The 15,578-nt window shown below is 51.8% G+C and overlaps 1 protein-coding gene across 3 annotated transcripts in view; it reads right to left on the bottom strand.

Annotated features, from left to right (window-relative positions):
* Window positions 1-15,578, bottom strand: part of CPLX2 (complexin 2) — a 91,686-nt gene that overhangs the window by 17,759 nt on the left and 58,349 nt on the right. The window lies entirely within an intron of this gene.

The following is a 15,578-nucleotide window of genomic DNA, read 5'->3' as shown; positions in this document are numbered from 1 at the left end:
GACAACAGAGGATGAGATGGTTGGATGGCATCACCAACTCAATGGACATGAGTTTGAGTGAACTCTGGGAGTTGGTGATAGACAGGGAGGCCTGGCGTGCTGCAGTCCATGGGGTTGCAAAGAGTTGGATACGACTGAGCGACTGAACTGAACTGAATGCAGGGTGTGCTCTGTGCAGCGACAGAGGGTGCCCTTTATGTAGACCGTGCCAGGTGCAAAAGTTCTGGGGCATGTCACCATGTCTGTGTGATGATGGATGTCCTGTGTGTTCCTGCCCATGAGGGATGACACCGTGTGTCAGCGTCAGTGTGGAGTGGTGCTGTCACTGATGGTAAGGATGCAGGGGTAAGTGTGTCACAGTGAGTTGGCACACATGCCACTGTCCCTGTGTGGGACAGAGGGGCTTGCACGTGCAGCCAGGAGTGTGTCATCACCACCGTGCAGGCAGACAGCCTAAATGTGTCACCAAGGATGAGCGATACTTTCTTTTCCATTCCCCCACTCCCAGAGAAACCCCTGGTAACCCAGCCTGTCCCGTCTGGGAAGCCGGAAACTTTTGCCTCCCTTCTCCATCCTCCGCTTTTGTTTCTCAGGAAAAGGATCCCAGGTTCCTCAGCTGAATCCTGACCCTTTGGTGGCAAGTGGAATGTGTGTGGGAACATTCTGAGGAAACTCTCTCTATTCCAGACTCTGCTCCCCAACTCAAAGCTCCTCCCCAGCCCAGCATCTGCCTACCAGCTCCTCAGAGGTCCTCCCTACCATCCTCCTGTCCCCACCCTCCCAGATCCAGGCACTCATTAGCATGTCAGACAGTCCTCTTTCAGCCCACACGTTGTACCCTGGGATATCCCCACACAGTTGGCTTCCTCTCGTCCTGGGTTTTCCTAAAGCCTTACATTTTCATGTCTGCCAAACCAGTCTGCACATCCCCCCCCCCATCCAGCACAGGCACAGGGAGGATGTTTTGGGGTGAATCCTTCCTCTCTTGCCACAGGTTCTTTTTTGAGCTCTCTGCTTGGCTACTGCCTCCACTCCTCCAGCCTCAGCCCTTCCAGCTCTCTGGGACATGGTTGGATCTCTCTGTCCATCAGGAATCCCCCCGATGGTCCCGCATGCATGTGTCATCCCAGAACCAGCCAACGCACACCACCAAGTTTCTTCATTTGAGTCCTAGTGCTGGACTTGCTCAGGCATATCAGTAGAGCATCAGCCTTTGGGCTGTGCCCTCAGGAAGTTCCCCTTCCAGAATGTCCCTCTAACCCCATGACACTGGGTCCCTTTTCCCCTCCCCCAAGTAAAAACCTTTACTCAGAAAGATAATCTTTAGACCTTGGAATCTTGTCCTTAGGCACATGGAAACAGAATAAGAGTTGCAGAATACTAGAATCATGAGCACGGAGAAGGCAATGGCATCCCACTCCAGTACTCTTGCCTGGAAAATCCCATGGACGGAGGAGTCTGGTGGGCTGCTGTCTATGGGGTCGCACAGAGTCGAACACGACTGAAGCAACTTAGCAGCAGCAGCAGCAGCAGAATCATGAGCAAAAGGCCATTTTAGAATCACATTTAGAATCACAGACTCTAGAATGACAGGCTCTCTAAGTGGTCGCCTCCTACTCAGATCCCGTGCGATGGGGGGAAGTGTTAAAAAGACTGCAGACTTTTGGGGCTCATCCCATGTGGACAGGCAACAATCTTAGAGATGGGAGCCCAGGAATTTGCATTGGTTACCAAGACCCCAATATACCCTCTAGTTCTCAATACACCCACTAGTTCCCTGGTGGCTCAGACAGTAAAGAATCCACCTGCAGTGCGGGAGACCTGGGTTCGAGACCTGGGTTGGAAAGATCCCCTGGAGGAGGGCATGGCAACCCCCTCCAGTACTCTTGTCTGGAGAATCCCCATGGACAGAGGAGACTGATGGGCTACAGCCCATGGGATCATAAAGAGTCAGACACGACTGAGTGACTAAGTACGCACACTAGTTGAAACAGCCTTGTCTTGGGTCAGTAGAATCTGACTACCATATGATCCTGGGTCTTATAGGAAAAAAAAAGACTGGATCAAGGAATCATAGAATATTTTACAAGCTAAGTTTCAACTAATCACACACACGCACTCACACTTTGACAGTGTCTTGAACTGCGGATTGGAAAGCCATCCTACAGTGTGATTTTGTTCCTGTTCTAGGAGGAATTTTTCTTTTGCAGCCTCGCCGCTCCTTTTGGAATGGAAGGCTTTTCCCCCGTCTCTGCCTCCATGGTCTTGCCTCCATTTGCGGAGTTAAATGTTCTTTCCATCTGGGTGCAAAGGCGGCCGACAGAACCCCTGTGTTTACGGAGCAAGTGAGCTGGAAATGACTTCTACTTTCCATTTAGGACCAGCACACCCTGGCCCACAAAACAGATTTTGCTGCTTGATAAAATGAATCTGAGGGGACATTATCGCTGTTTTACTAAAGCAGTCGTAGCTGACGAACATGGACAACAACGGTTAGTAACCTCATGGAGCTTCTTCTGGTCAAGGAAATGAAAGACAGAAAATGCCGAGGGGCAGCAGAAGGCTATTTTGGAGACTGACGGGAATGCATGTGGGGTGTGTGTGTGTGTGTGTGTGTTTGGGGAGGGGGAGTGAAGGGAGGCGATTAAACATGCATGAAAAAGCACATGTATTTCAGCAGCACTGAAAAGGTACATTTCTGGCCATCTCACCCAATGTGTTCAACTCACAGATGAAGAAACCGAAACCCCCAAAGCGGGGGGACTTTCTAAGGCCACACGGCAAGTTATTGAAACCCCTAACTCCTGGATAAGTGTTCTTTCCCAGTTGCAGCTCAGCATCACGTTCTTAAAACACCTCCAGCATGCCAAGCACTGTTCTAGGGATGTTATAGACATCAACCCTTTCAGCTCATGACAATGCTATGTGGTAGGTCTTTTTCACTCAATTATTCTTTTATCAAGCATGTGTGGAAGGCCTCTGACACCAGGCAGTCTCCTAGGCAGACAAAGATAAGAACTTTCAGAGTTTCTCTTCTCCTCTTGATTCTGCAGCGAGAGATGCAAATATTCCCCAGAGAGATAACGCAGGACCAATTCACACGTTCAAGATCTTTTCAGATCGGAAGCTCTGATTTGAAGCACTCAGGAGTGAGCGGGGAGAGGTGCCCACCAACAGTCAATGATAAGACAACATACTAAGTGCTATCCTAGTGAAGAGGCAGCTCTGAGGAGGAGAATCAAAAACACAGCTTGCAAGACAGATGGGACTGGAAGCCCAGAGCAGGGAAGGACAGGGAGGCTGGCTCCAGGGCTGCGCGAGTCATCTCAGAGGCACCATGGAGGGGACAGCAAGGGCTCTGCTCACACAGAGAGATGGGTGAAATCTCAGCAGCTCTCTGCCCTTTCCGGAGACAGTGGCTTTTCTCTGAGACTCAGTTTCCTCTCAGTGAAATGGGTTAACAATCCCGAGCTCCCAGGGCAATTGTTAGACTCAGACAAGACAGTGCCTAGGGAATCACAGCACAGTCTCAGCAACCTCTTTCTCTCCAACAGCTGAGGAAGGTGGGAATTTCTTCTGGTGTCTGGGGCAGGGTGATCATTAGACAAACCCTCCTTTTATGAACTTCTTGGTCAGAGGACTCTGCATCACGAGTCCTCTGAGTTTGGTTAAGTTGGGGTGAGAAAGGAGAATTGGAAGCTTAGAGGAAGCTGGGTTTGGGGAGGGGGATGTTTCTTCTCCGTCTTTACCCCTCCTTGGGCTTCCTCTCCAGCACAAGTGGGGTTGGAGCATCATGTCCTCTCATGTGAATTGCCTGGTGGAAGTCCAGAGGGGGCTTAAATTCGGGCCTGAGAACATGAAGAATTTTCCACCCACAAATCTAAAAATGGCTGCTCTGTGCCACTCAACCTCCAGTTGTTTCTTTCTGGCAGGAAAAAAAAAAACCACCTTTTATTTGGCAAACAAGCAAGGGGTTGGAAAGGTCTTGGGAACATGAAACCAGGGAGAAGCTGAAGGGTTTGAAGAGGAAGGAATTTTCACATCCTGAACCTCTCACTGTGCTAGGTGATTCATATCTTTATCCGCTTTAATCCCCACACCGACGCCTCCCATACCTTAAATGTCACCATGTCCACTTTATATTCAGGTAGTGATATTCACACTCAGAGAGGTTAGGGCCTTGCGTGGGGTAGCACAGCTGAGAAGTGGCAGCAGCAGCAGCATTGGAACTTGGTAAGTCTGTACAGGTGGCCACATTTTCAGAGGGGGACCAGGTGGGTTTCTGGCAACCAAGCTAGGATCTGCAGCTTTGGGGCAACTGGTCCCAGAGTGTAGGTGATCCTGCTAGGGCACCTATATGGGGATCATGCCACAGGCTGGTCCTTTATGGGGCTGGGTGTTCCAAATCTGAGGTGATTATAGGTGATGGGGGCTGTAGGTCAGGGCCCTGAGGATTTAAATGAAAAAAATCCCCCCTCTGCCACACTTGGCTCACTTCTGCTCAGGCTGGCTCAACCTGACTCTTCACACTGGCATCTCACCATTGCTTCTGCCTCTGGTCTTCCTGCACGTTGACTTTCTAACTGGCTTCCAGATCTGTAGGAGAACCATAGCTTTCTAAAACACGGCCTGATTGCATCAGTCTCCTCCTCAAAACACATGGTGGTCACAGCTTATTTTGCCACCTCGCACCCACTCCTCCCGCGCGTGCCATCAGCTCTGGAGGAGCCAGCCTATGTATCTCATCTGGAGCCACGGATGGATCACATGACCTGGGCTAAACCAATCAGCATCTCATTCTCCTTGGTTCCCCAGGTCAATTCAGGGATAGTCCCAGGACCCAAGTCAGACCAGTTGGGGCTACAGAGACACTCGATTCTGGAATTACTGCTTGAGCTAAAGGACGTGGACTCTCTCGCTTCACTGATCTCTATGAATCGAGTTTCCCAAGAGCTACCGTGAGGAGCTTCAGAATGGGGACCAGCTCAGAGTCGAAAAAAGGAGAATGGAAAAACCCTAGCCTGGTGACCTTCTTTTCCCCCTTGGCTCAAGCTGTACCTAGAGCTCTCCTAGATCTTATCATTTTTATGAGCCGATAACCACCCCTTCCCTTTTCGTTCTCCTTAAAGCTGCTTTAGTTTTTTCTCTTCTTGCAAAGAAAAGGATCTTAACTGACACAAAAAGTCCTTTAATGTCTTCTGATTGCCTTCAGGAGAAAGTGCCAACCTTTTAGACTGGTCCTTCAGGCCCTCCCAGACCAAACGGTCTCTCCAGCTCCATGAATGCCATCTGTGCTGCCCGACCCCGGTGCCTCTGCACCTCTGCCCACACTGGCTGCTCCCAGCAGAGGCCTGCCCGTCCTATTCCGCTTTGACTGGCATGGCTCAGCTGAGGTAGAAAGGAACCCTTCTGGAAAGTGAGGCTGAGTCTGGGGTGTCCTATGTGTTCCCATGTCAACCTCTGCATTGTAGCCCCCTTGAGATTTTACACTGGATGTTGATTTCCTTGTCTTTCTCCTGAGATTTTGAGCCCTTTGAGGAGGGGGGACTCACTGAGCATGAGGGATTCATTCAGTCAGCAAATATGGACTAAGCGCCTACAACAGGCCAGGGACTCCTGTAGGTCCTGGAGATACCACGGAGAGAAGAAAACAACTCACAAACTTCTGTCTTGTCTGAGGGGGGAAGCAAATGCTGCTCCAGTAAACAGACACAGCACTGGGTTCATTTCAGAAGGCGCTTAGGCTATGAGGTAATAGGGGAAGCCTGCCCGCGTCTCTGGGCTCAGAGGCTAGAGGAGAGCCAGGCTCAAAGCAGGCCCTCAGGAGCAGTTTTTTTCATGAATGAATATTGAACATCCCCAGACACCCGGGTGCCCCCCAGCCTTCCTTTATGACGACTGCTCAGAACTCTACCAGGACGTCTTTGTTAGTGATTTATTCCCCACTTCCAGCCTATGCCCCCTCTTGTGGGGTTGGCGGGGGGGGGGGGGTCCCAGTGACATAAATGACATTTTTTGTTTGTGTGACACTCACCTGTCCCCATAGGGGTTAAACAAAGCCACCTTCTCTGTGACTTCGTGATGTGGCTCCACCTGCAGCTCGGTCCCGTGTCAGAAAGCAGGGTACGCCTCTGCCTGACTTGGATCAAGTCTCGGCCTGGCCTTTCTCTTTCCAGTCCTCGCTCTGTCGTCTCCCTCCACAGACCTGTCGCCAGCCCTTTGATCCCCTCTGTGACGCTCCTTTGGACTGTATCTGGCTCCATAAAGCCGATGAAACCTCTTCCTGCTTGTGTCACTCCCGGGCTCTGAAACCTTCGGTGACTCACTACTGCCTACAGCAGGTCCAGACCCACGAGGGGTTCCCTTGATCTGCCTCCTGCCTCCTCCGCCAGCCGCTCCCTGCTGCAGTCCACTCCACACTCTGAAGTTCACTTCGTTCCTCTATTAGTTCATATATCCTTGGTTGTCTTCTCCTACTGGGGTGTAAGCTGCTTGAGGGCAAGGAATGTGTCTTGCTCATTCCCGAATCCCCAACATCAAACAGTGAACTTCCTCGCTGTGAACGCCCCATGCCTGTCTCCAGAGGCAGCATCTGTGCATTGCATCGCCCTGCCACTTGGGGTTGAAATGGCTTGTGGGCCTTGAGACCTTCATCTTAGGTGCGGGAACTTGGAGACCTAGGCTCCTTGCTGGGCCACAGACCACAATAATAGTGCTAGCATCCTCATTTAAATCTTGTACTGCTCCCCTCTGTCCCCTTCTTTTTTGTTTTTTGTTTTTTTGGCATTTCGTAGTCCATACACATAACCCCCAGGAGTCCCTTCCATGTCTTGGTCCCATCACTATGGTGTTTTGTCATTGGGATGTTTTTGGTGTCATTTGCTGTGGTGACCACATTTTGGCCTGTTTGGCATCTCTTTGACATCTTTTTGTTCCCTGCTTTTAGACTTTATGATCCCGGTGGGCATTAGACCCACAGCCAGCCAGTGAGCACTATTAGCTCACGCAGCTCTGGCCACTGTGATTGGCTCAGGGTTGGCAAGTGACGCAAATGAAGCCAATGAGAGTCAGCTCTGGGACTTTAGTAGGAACCAATGAGAAAGAAGCTTTCTATTTCTAAGGGATTTGCAAGGTTGGCAGAATGTGGGCCTGAGCAGCTGGACCTTTTTGTCACCACCCAGAGAGAGCCTGCCTGAGGGTGATGCCAACACAGAGAAGAGGAGAGCCAAGAGAAGGGAAGGAGACAAATTCCTGATGGCAGCGTTTGAGTGTCCAGATCTCGATGTGCCTTTAAGCATCATCTGCTCGTGTACTTTTCCATTATGGGATCAGTAAATGCCATCTTTCTGCTTAAATTGTTTGGAATGAGGCTTCTACCTTCGCCACCTGTGAGGGACTTGCTGGAATCTGTGATGTTGGAGCTGTATGTCCCCTCCTTCCGAAAACTTCTAATCAAGCAGGCTCTGACCCTGGAAGGACCCTCTGTTTAATGTTCTCACATCCCGGGAAAGAAAGAGCTGCTCGTCCTGGTCCCAGTTTTCTCTCTGTCACCAGTGCGATGGTTCCCACGGTCATGTTGATTTCAGCGAGAGAAGGACCTCACATTGCCAAAGCCCCAAACTTTACATCCACAATTCCAGTTCACATATCCACATCCCCTCAAAAATGCACATATTTTTGGCCAAGAGCTATGCAATTTCACCCTTGAGTGGCATCAGCTTTCTTGGGCGGGTGCCATCTCTTTCTGGCGATTTGTCTGCATCTCGTTTGTCAATTGGAGTTGGAACATTTGCCCGTCAGAACAGTGCCTTTGGTGTCCCCACTTCCAAAAAGCAATTTGGGAGCAAGAATTTCCCTGAGGCCCTCCGCAGTCAAGGCTGACGCCGAGGCTCCCTCAGATAGTCCAGACTTCTCCTTTTCATCTCTGAGCTCTCTCCCAGAACTGGGATCAGAAAGCATCTTGCTGGTCCTTTATCTGACCTCTTTCCATCTGATGGATGTGAAAGACTTATGATTCTTGTCCCCACATTCCTTCTCAAGGTGACTTTTGGGGTGTCTTTGGACTACATCATTTCAAGGTCTCACTGTCCTGGGTAAGCTTCTTGAGCCTAAGTCATTAGTTTGTAAAGGTTTTTCAAAAGTTGCCTTTCTCCTTGCAATGCCTCTGAGGCACCTCTGTTTAGCTTATTGTTTTATCTTGTTTTGTTTCTGACTATAGTAGTCAGACCATGCTGAGCTGTGGCTGGGAGAAGGAGGTTCTATGCAAGGTTGATGAGGCTCAAGGAAAGTTCTACCATCTTGATGATGCTGCCAACTCGATATGTGGCTTCCAGGGTCACTGTGGCAGGAAGGGAGAGCTGGAGTGTCACAGAGGTTCCCACAGCCCCAGCTGGGAGGCGATCTTGTGGGCTCGCTTCTGTTTGCAGCTCGAGATCCATGCTCCCACTTCCTGCCCAGCTCTGGGCCCACAAGCCTCATCCATATGGACCAATCACCAGGCTCCCTTTGCCCCTGAGCTTCTGTTTGTGTGTGTGTGTGTGTGTGTGTGTGTGTGTGTGTGTGTGTGTGTGTTTATGGGAGTTACTGGCAGGGATTAGAGGATGTTTAGAGCAAAATGAGAGCGGCCCTTGTCTGAAGGCCACTGCTCCTGTCAAGTGGTCCTTTCCGCATAGGTACCTGCTCCAGGTTTGGCAACTACTCCCTCCTTGCCCTTCGGCCTTGGAGGTGGTGATGGCTCCCCACCAGTGCTGGCCCAGGGGAATGGCACTGTCCCCATGGGACATGCCTGTCCTGCCTATGTTTCCTCATCGGCATAAAGGGGCATTGCCACTTTCTTTAAGATGCACTGGAGAGCTGAGATGGTGCATGTACAGGCGCTGGCACATGGAGGCATCCAGGGAATGGCAGCTAGAATTAGCCATCACATCCCTGCCTTGGAAAGAGTGGCATCCAGGTAACACGTTTCCCCATGCACCTGCTCAGGGTTGGGTGTGTCTCGGTGCTGGAAGAGGGGTGGGCAAGAGAGAAGAGGTATCTGCCTCGTGGAGTGTTTCTGGCAGGCGTGGTCAGGCAATTAATAAGTAAATGGGAAGACAGATTATTTCAGAGTGGTGAGTGCGCTGCCGGAACAGAAAGGGGAGATTTGCGAAAGAAAGATGGGGTAGGGGTGTCTGGGAAAGGCTTCTGGGGATGACACTGGAGCTTGGCCTGAATATGGGATGATGTGGGGCAGCAGATTTGGGCTGAAGGACCCCCCCCCTCCCCGAGCTGAGTGTGAGAGTGGCCTATTCCTGGAACAGAAAGGAGCCTGGGTGGGAGGAAGTGTAGGGAGCCAGGGGTAGAGAGCTGGCATCCTCTGGGTCCTTGTCAGCCACACTGAGAGTCCAGGGTGTTACTCAGCTGGGATGGGGTCATTTGCTAGGAGGTCAAGGGTCAGGTCAAAGTCATGCAAAGTCTCTGGTTGAATTTTGCTATCCCCAACCCCAAGTGCTCTGATCTCATCAGCTGGGGTAATTTCTTTCTCAAATTGCCATTTGGGGAGAACTGAGGGCCTCGGTTGCAGGGAATCTGGGGCCTGCAGTCCCTCGGGTCAGGCCATAGTCCCCCTGGATCCCCTCTGAGGGAGAGCACAGCTGCTGAAGCCCCTCTGTGCTCCAGGCACAGTGCGAGCCCTGTATGCATGCTCTCTCCTTTCCTGGCTCCACCTCCCAGAGAAACTGGCGTGATCCCCTCAGCTCTCTAGATGTGGAAACTGAGGACCCAGCACCTCCTGTTCCCTCCTCACCTCAGGACGGCTCCCTCTCTCCTGCAGCAACCCACACGGCATCCTGTAAATAACTGCATGTTCCCAACACCTCTCCTCCTTCTCCTTGGAAACCTGCTCTCTCTTTGGATTAGGGCTGCCTGGTTGTTAGATTCCCCTCTGTGGTTCAGAGCTGAGCACGGTGGAAGCGGGAGCTGAAACGCTGTATCTAAAGGCCTGGCCTCTTTCCCTCATTAGCTGGGTGACTTTGGGCAGGTCACTTCACGTCTCTGAGCCTCAGTTTCCTCACCTGAAGCTTGAGTAGTGGATGGTAACTAACGTTCATGATGGAGATCAAATGGGAATCTGTAAACAAGGGCCCAGCTGAGTGTGGGACAGGCTCAGGGTGATTCATGAATTTGATTTACTGCTTTTCTTGCTTCTCTCATCAGTTCTGCCTCCTAGATGTTTGGGTCGGGGAGGGGTAGATCAGGGTGCACACACTAGGGCACTTGTAGGATCAGACAGATGACAGACAGGGAACACAGCTGAGCTCCTTGGGAATGTCCTGTGAAGCAGCTGGTTCTCCGAGCAGACCTGCACAGAGCCTGTAACAGGGAAGGGAGTCTGGTCCCCGGGAGGAGGTAGCCAGAGTAGTCCAGGTTCTGATGCCCCCTCCTGGGAGTTCACTTTAACTCAGGGCTGGCTGCAGACTCCCCCAGATTACAGGATCCACTCACTTAGGTTTCCTGTTGCCCCAGAGTTTCATATTTCCATCTAATTTCACCAAGTGGAAGGTCAAACATGGCCTTTTGTTGGCTTTTGGTGGATGTTCTGGAAGCGGGGGGAAGGGGCTTTATCTGCGGGGAGGGATGAACCAACACGACCCCTGAGGTTCAGAACCTGTGGACTGATCGTAGTGACAGGAGCCAACCTGACTGAGCGGCTGTGTGCTTCATACCTGCTACCCTGTTTATGCTGCGTGACCGCCTTAGGAGGTATTACCGCTGTGCCCATTTCACAGATGAGGGAACAGGCAGAGACAGGACAGGAAAGTTGTCAAGGTCACACAGCCAGAAGCTGCCCTTAAGGATTTGCATCCAGCCTGTCTGGTCCTGGAGTAGGCGCTCACCCCTCTGGGACCAGGGAATCTACCTGGGGGTGGGACTCACGCCATGACCAGGCTCAGGCTGAGGCAACTCTGAGAGATTTTTGAGCACGGTTAGTGTGTCCCCGACTGCCGTAGCCCAGGTCCCTGTGTTTCTGTGTGTTTGCTATGGCAGACACAGCTGTCTTATCTTATCCTGTAGCTTTTATTCTGCTCAGCAGCTTAGTACTCCCTTGAGGACCCACCCTCCCCTTGTTCTCTGGCCGTGTGGTTTGCATGGAGTCCTCTGGTCCTCTTTCCCTCAAGCTCTAAGGGATTGGTACATAACCCAGGCCCAGGGATGGATATGTGACTCAAGATGGCCCAGGGACACTCAGTCCTGAAGCTTGTTTTGGAAACATTAGAAAAATTCTCTTTCTGTTGGAGTTACTGAGCTGAAAAAGTGTGTACCTAGAGCTGCAGGGTCATGGTGTGGAGAGAGCCTGCCTAAGGGGGAAGCCGTGCCAGAGAGAAACTGAACTGATAGAGAGGGAGAGAGACTGACCCCTCACGATTTTGCATGACTCCTGGATCAAGCCTTTCCTGAAATCCAATACACTTGAATTTTTCAGTTACACGAACCAGTACAATCCTTTTTTGCCCTTAAATCACTTTGTTTGATTTTTCTACTATTTTCTATTTCTAAAATAGGATTGACTGGCATTGTGCTAACTATTCCATGTATGTTATTACCTTTAATCCAGTGAGAATATTGGCGTGGTGCCCATTATGCAGCTGAGGGAACTGAGGCTCAGAGAGATTTGTTATATTGGCAAAGGTGTCACAGCTAGTACATGGCAGAGCTGGGATTAGACCTCAGGCATTTTGACTCTAGACACCTTGATCACTTTGCCTTATGATAGAAGGCTGGTTTTACCCCCTAAATATCTCTTATAATCTCTACTCTCCGATCTCATCCAGCTGCTCTCCCTGCTTCTCCTCTGATCCCCTTTAATCCCCACTTCCTATGAGAAAGAAGCCTTCACCATCTACACCCTCAGACTAAGCTCTGTTTCCTAGCAGACATTTTTATGGCACAATGTACTTTTTCTTCTTAGCTCCACTGAACTTCAACAATGATTTGTTCCAGGTTTATCTCTTCTGCTGGGTGGGAGTCCCACGGGGGCAGAGATGACGTCTGTTTGGCCATTCTGCAGCGCTGACGCCTGGCACAGTGCCTGGCCTGTGGTGGGTGCCTGGTAAATGTTTGCTGAATAAATGAATTGTGCAGTTTTTTCGCTCCCACGGTGGCCCTGGATCACTGTGCACCTGTTTGACTGCAGTTTTGTATCATCCTGACACTGCAAAATTTGCTTGCGCTCTATTCTAGTTCACTCTAGTGTAGGGTACCTATGACCTTGGGTGCTTACTTATCTTAGTGTATATACCAGAGAGTGCATTCTTTGGAGACTGGGGCAGAGTCTCCAACCATCATCCCTCAAGTAGTAGTAATAATAATAACAACAACAATACAAGGAATAATACTAACAATGAGCACTTACTATTTGCTGGGCTCAGCTCTGAAGCTTTAACATGCATTGCTTCATTTAATCCTTATGCCAAATGTATGTGTGTATACTATGATGACCCCTTATACTTAAGGGCAAACTCAAGCTCAGAGAGGTTATATGGTCTCCTTTGTGTCTCTAGTTTAGAGCTCAGATTCTGTTGCATGCACTCAAGAGAACTTGCTCCCCTAGTGACTTTAATGCAGGAAGGCGAGCTGGGTTGGAAGGCAGGAGGAGTAGCAGAACGGCTGAAGGGGGGCTAAAAGGGCCTCTTGGAAGGAAAAGCGTCTTCACTGTGAAGGTCAGTGGAGGGTTGAGCAGTGAGGCGGGAGGGGAACCCTGAGGGCATGGGGGTGGGGTAGGAAGAGAGCTCAGGGGTGCCATAGAAAGGGCACCGGATTAAGCTGGAGAGCCTGGGTTCCTGCCCTGGCCCAGTGCTTGCTGGCTGTGTGACCTGGGGTAAGGGGCTGCATGTCTCCAAGCCCACGTTGCAGAGCAGATATCAGCCTCGACATAACACCTGGCAGTTGCCTAGCCGGGGTCTGACACCAAGTAACAGGCACCATGCCAGGGGTGGGGTGCAAGCCACTTGCTGGGGCTGCTGTGAATTCCTCCGCTGCCTGAACTCAGGTGTCCCTCTCGAGACCCCTAGGAAGTGGGCCCTGTGACGGCCCCACCCTGCAGAGCAGGGGCCTGGCGGGCCACGCGGCCTCTTGGCTCAGCATCTCCCAGCATATGCGAGGCAGCTGGACCGTGCTCTGGCTGGGTGGGTCCACACCTCCCTTTACCCTTGCACTCTTCTCAAGAAGGTTGAACTTGGATTTCAGTGGGAGAAGGGGCCAGGTGGACAGTTACTCGCTTGGTACTGTCGCTTCTTTGAGGCTCCAAGTTTCTCTTTTCATGGTTCTGCCTCTAGGGCCATGCCCTTTCTCCCTGGTGATCTCAGGGGGCAGCAGACAGGTATGTGTCAGCCCACGTGTGGGGGCCTGCGCTGGCACGGGGCCCAGGAAAAACAAGACCCCGAGCCCAGCCTGCTCTGTGAGCAGGGAAGCGCTGGAGCCGGCTTCTCAGGGGCCCCACCAGTCAGCTCCAGGGACGCCGCGTGGGGCTGGTGCCAGCCCCGGCCTAGAGGTGAGGCGCCCGCTGTGGCAGCCTCACTCCCTGGAGTAGCACCTTCACGGGTTTGTCACATCTGTACAGCACCTCTGCTCTTTACTTAACGTCACCCTCTAATTCCACTCACTTGCAAAAATAAAACCCTTCACTGCGTTCACTTAAAAAGGAAACCTCGACTTGCCGCTTCACACCGGAAAACCAGTGTCACTTGCTGTAACGGGGTAACGGTGTGCACACACACAAGGAAAAGGAGCTGCGTGTGTGTGTACAGCTCTGTGCTCGGGGCGGGTGCGCCCCGCGCCTGAGGGCAGTGAAGGGGAGGGGCTTGTATTGGAGAGTTGTGAGGACTCGGCCTGAGCCTGTCTCCCAGGCGCGATGAAACCCTGAAAGAGAACTGAAAAGGAGGCGTAAACCCAGCCAACGACTTTGTCTCTAAAGGGGCACCTCCCGAAGGACCTGCAGTCATCGGGGGACCCAGGCTTCTGGGCCCCGGCAAATACCCGCAGACACCTCACTGCTCACCTCGCTTCCCCTCTGTCCAGAGACCTCCTTGGCCTCAGCTCCTCCAGCACCGAGGAAGCCACGACCTTGCAGACTGGTTGCTGGAGGAAAGGCCCCAGGTCGAAACAGCTTTCCCTGTAGCCAAGCGGGAGGGCACTTTGTCTCTCTGACCCTCAGTTTCCCCATCTAGAAACTGGGGATGACAGTTCCTATTTCCAGGACTGTTTGAAAAATTAAAATGAGACGCTGTGTGTCAGAGTGACTTTGTATGGTGCCTGGCACAGTGAGCGGGACTCAGGCGGCGTGCCTTCCTGCCTTTTTATCCCAATCCAATCTAATTTAAAATTCTGCCGCCACCTTTGCTGCAATTCCATTTCCTATCTCACAGGCTCTTTTTTTTTTTTTTGTCTAGAGACTCTGACAGCCTTGAACTCAGATCTTCTCTCCTTCATGTCCTCCAGGGTCAGGTCACTTCTCTGATCTTCAATTTGCTCATCTTTAAAATGGGAACAACAGGGAATTCCCAGGTTAGGGTTTGGTGCTTTCACTGGCAGGCCCGGGGAGGAAATCCCTGGTCAGGGAATGGAGATCCCTCAAGTTGCAAGCATAGCCCCCAAACCCCCCAAACAAAAGGGAGCAATAGCAGCCACCTCATCAAGTTGCTGTGTGGGCAAGAAAACACGTTATTGGCAAAGTTTGGTACACGTGGACCGACTTATTTTTATGGTTTGTGACCCTCTGGGATGCGAAGATTGCTGAAGTGTTTCTGAGGTTGGACTGCCCATATCCTCAGGGGAAATTATCTGAGTTTGAGCCCACGTGAAAGACTTCTGAGTTCATGACAGGCACGAGCTGGTAGCTCTGCAGAGGGGGATGTCGTGGGTTCCAGCTGAGGCAGCTTCTGTTTTTAGCTGGAACCATTGCTGCTGAGTCCTGCCCACCCCCAACCCCCCACTGCACCCCTCCCCCATGTGGGAAAACAGAACGTGGTGCAGAAATAGCCTGGTCCCAGGGGCTGCCCATGAGAAGGGCTTATTTTGACTCAGGATGCTGTAGAAGCTGTGGCAGGCTTGTCAAAATACATCTGCCTCTTCCCGAGCGGCCCACGGAACCTCAGACTGGCGCCAGGACCAAAGCACCGCTGCCAGACGTGCACATGTGGAACCGGGCCCCTGGGAGCCGAGGACAGGCCCTGCTTTGTTTCCAACAATAACCACCTCCCAAGCACTGGAGGGCAAAAAATAGATACCCTCTGACAGCGGCGTGGAGGAGCCCACCTGGGTCCCGAGGCTTGTTCATCGCAGTGACTCCCCCACCCTCTGCCTCATTCATCTCCGCACAGGGACTGGCAGGGCCTGGCAGGGCCTGGGAAGTGGATGAGAGGGCATCACAGCCCTTCCTCTGTGGTCCTTACAGAGGAGCCTACCATGAGGGTTGTTATACCCATTTCACAGGTAGGAAATCTAAGGCCCAGGCCATGCAGTGACTTCTTGTGATGAGGCCTCTTCTCCAAGCCCTTCTTTGCACCTTGAGCTGCCGTCGCTTTCCCCCTGGGGTGCCCTTC

The sequence above is a fragment of the Bos grunniens genome, chromosome 10 (genome assembly GCF_055505025.1).
Source record: "Bos grunniens cultivar Pamir isolate PY7600 chromosome 10, Bosgru_T2T1.0, whole genome shotgun sequence".
NCBI classification, from domain to species: domain Eukaryota; kingdom Metazoa; phylum Chordata; class Mammalia; order Artiodactyla; family Bovidae; genus Bos; species Bos grunniens.
Note: the sequence above shows the minus strand (reverse complement) of the source record. Positions and strands in the feature narration are given on the sequence as shown.